This window comes from Lotus japonicus, chromosome 1 (genome assembly GCF_012489685.1).
Source record: "Lotus japonicus ecotype B-129 chromosome 1, LjGifu_v1.2".
Lineage (NCBI taxonomy): Eukaryota > Viridiplantae > Streptophyta > Magnoliopsida > Fabales > Fabaceae > Lotus > Lotus japonicus.
This window is the reverse complement of record NC_080041.1, coordinates 1,008,157-1,012,123: the sequence shown is the minus strand read 5'-3', so window position 1 is coordinate 1,012,123 and position 3,967 is coordinate 1,008,157.

Genomic DNA, 3,967 nt, shown 5'->3' with positions numbered 1-3,967 from the left:
AATTAATACTCTAAAAATAAATATTAAGAAAAAATAATGAAAAAAACAACCTAAATCCTAATCAAATCTAAAATTTAAAAAGGTAATCCACCCTGTTATCTAATATTTTTGAGACCTCACTTTGGAGAGTGAGACACTCAAACAACCCACTCTCTATCACAAATTAACACGTCAACATTTTTAATTAAAATATACATTTCTCTCTCATTAGATTTAAACTGTGTTCCTCACGCGCGCTCACCTGATATGGTTGTTCTTTTTTTTCACTTTTCTCACTCCTCGTCCTCGGATCTGTTCGTTCCTCTTCTCTTATTTTATTTTTTTTATCTCTTTCACTAACAGCAACCATCCCAGATTATCTTTTAGATGCAGCAAAACCATCTCTTTTCTTTGAATTTTCCTGCTTTTCATTTTCCTCATCTCCTTCACTCTAGCTCCCAAATCAGTGCTTCTCTTCTCTTTGATTTTTTTTTCTTTCATTTTCTTGATCTCTTTCACTCTCCCAAATCCAAATTCTTGAATCAACTCTCAATTCTTATTTCAATTGCAATTTCGAATTTTAAATCTGTTAGATTTGAAAACTTATCAATTTCGAATTTCGACAATATAATAATGGTCCACAACTCTGCCCATGATCGGAGATGAATACGACCTTGATACTCACTCTCTCCCTCCCTGTGTCTTGATTTTTTTCCTGTTTTTAATTTTTGCTGCAATACGATTATAGGCCAAAAGATTTTAATAGATAGATTTTATTGGCCATTCCACCATGTTGATCCCAGTTTTCTGGTTTTTGTTTTGGGCGCTTTCAGATTGTATTATGGTAAATCTAATGTGATAAAATCTTGTCATATTCATTTTAATATTAATTATGTGTTCTATTTTCTTTTGAATATTAATTCTATGGACTCACAGTTTACCATTCAATCACACCTTTTCATTTCTTATTTTAAATATTTATTAAATTCTAAATTAATTATTAGCAAAATGGAAGAATGTGTTTAATTAATTTTTTTTGGTACATGGGAAAGCTTAAAGACACAAAAGAAAGACCAGAACCAAAAACAGAAAAACTAGCCACACCCCACCATAGGAGCAATATCAGGAGGAGGGTGGACCACATAGAGAAATCTAGCCTAAGTCTCAAACCTAACTTAGCTAGAGCATCAGCAGGCTTATTCTGCTCTCTAGGCTGATGATGGAGAAATACATCCCAATTCTGATGCAACAAACTTCTGACTTCCGCTAAATTATTGTATAAAACTTATTTACACTATCAATGCATATAAATTAAATTTTTTTATAGTCATGTGTTCTACTTTAAAATCACATTCAGGACAATTATATTAACTTCAATATATCATATATTACACATTTCTAAAAATCATCTCATATTTGGAATATTAACATAATGATTAGATTTTTGCAATCACTTTAAAATAAAATATGAACAAATAGTATAAAAATATAAATACTTTTGTAAAAACCCGTGCAATGCACGGGCTACATACTAGTGAATAAATATAGATAAAAACTATCAAAATCTAGCAAATCACAATAAAAACTCATAAAATCTTGAATTAATTAAAAATTGAAAATTCAATTAAAATACCATAAAAATTAATTAATACTCTAAAAATAAATCAAAAATAAATTAAGATAAAATCAAGTTTTTATGAGAATTAACGTGAGAACGACACGTCACTAAGAATTAACGTGAGAACGACACGTCACTAAGAATTAACGTGAGAACGACACGTCACTAAATCAGTCTGATGGGAGTTCTTCTTTTCTAATATACTAGTGTTTTTTACCCGCGCGTTGCACGGGAATACATCTATTATATTTGATAGGTCAATTAATACCTTGACCATTAAAAATATAATAAACAACGGATGAAATAGAAGAGTGTGAAATGATGAACAAAGTGGATAAAAAGTCTTAAATTAAAATCCTTGTTGCATAGATTGAACTTCGTACAATTGAATAACTAATAAAAAAATTGGTTAACCAAATCTCAAATTATGCAAAACATATTAGGGGATGTGGTTTAATGATGGCTAATAAACAATAGCTGATTTAATCTACAATGAAAAAAAGAGAAAATATTCTTTATGTACGTGATTATGCGAGTTCATTTTTTACACAATAAAATAAACTAAGTTTGACCCATATTAACATGAAGTCGTTTCACATTCTTCATGAGTCTAAAGACAATAACACAAATTATAGATATGAAGAATCACCAATAAAGCATTTAGAACACATTTTAATCTTAGAAAAAAAAGAATGTACCGCGAAATTTGTTATTGTATTTGATAAATTAATTAATACTTAATGAAGGTACTTTCTTGTTAAAATATATTTCTTCTCGTAGGAGAATTTAACTCCTATAATAATCTGTACAAAAAAATTAAAGTGGACTATATTATTATGTAGTAAAAAATTAACATCAAATTATATTATATTATGTTTTTCTTGTAACAAAAAAAAATTCCGATGAAATCTTATTAACATTTATTTTTATGTAGAAGTATTTTCACGTAAAATATTCTTCCTATATATAAAAGCTTTTAGGCTCTTTCTAATACATTTAGATCCAGCTTCTCCTTACTCTCAGGATGCCTGAAAGTCTTTTCTCAAGTCTATCTGGTGGGTAATATCGATGAAGATGATGACACCCACCATACCTTGCTTGCTTCAAGGTCGATCTCTTGTATCCTCCTCCTGCCGAAGACTTTAAGAGTAAATCTTGCTATTCCAACTTTCATCGATCGAGTTTCAGTTGCTTTTTCTGTTGATCCAGGTGAGAAAGCTTACTAAGGCAACCTCTGCTTTTGTCTATCTCCCAATATAAGAAGCATGTTGCTTTGCTCTTATAGTAGTACTAATGGGCGTACTTTAGAACAAATTTCTAGCGAAGGTCTTGACAGTTTGGAACTGAAAGGTATGGTTCATTAATAATATCTAGAAGTTTCATCATGCAATTCTGCTTTTGAGCTTGTTATACTTACCGGAGCATTTCTGCGATAAAAAAATTCAGAATAGTAAAGCAGTCGTAGTATGCTCCCTTTACTTGCTCTAGTGCTCAAGTGATAGCTGAGTGCATACTGTTTACATCTGAATTATATATAAAAGACTCTTAAAAACAACTACTTAATTCTCCATTACAAAGAATATACATTACATCAGAACTTAATTATTATTTGTTAGTGACATAAGTGTCGAAAATAATAGTATTAATAATGGAAATTTCGAATGGTGTGGATAAGGATTAAAAGTCCAATCTCATAAGAAAGAAAAATCTCCATTTACATCAAAATCTCTCTCAGATTTCTCTACCTCACTATCACCACCACTTTTCTTATAAATTATCCACAAACACACTCACAAATTTCACACAGTACCTAACATCATATGCAAATTTTGTTTTCACTGCAATCAGAGTCTATTCTTTGGCATAAAAAAGCACTTCATAAAGTAAGAAGGTATCACATTTTGAATTTAAATCATTAAAATATTTATTTCTAATTAAAAAATCAAATGAAACTTGCTTCTAAATCAGCAGCAATCCTAGGTGCTATTCATGATTGTTGTCCAACTTTAACATGAATTAATATGAACTCATGCTAATTCAAATGAAACTTGCTTCCAAATCAGTAGCTTCCAGCCGTATCTGCATTCTAAGTAACAGAAAATCAAGAACTCATGAAGTGAGATTGATAGACATGTTAGAGTAGGATAGACTAAAGACCACCAAACATAATAGCAATATGTGCAACATCAATCTAGCTATGATAGTGCAAAGATAGCAATCAAATTTGCAGACAGATATGAAAGCCAAAGAATGAATTGATGGTTATGGCCTTCCGGTGGTTTCCATAACCAATCAGATGTATTTGTAAGGGGAAACTAATCACATGCTACTAAAGAAGATGAATGGAAGAAAACCCCCCTAGAAATTTTA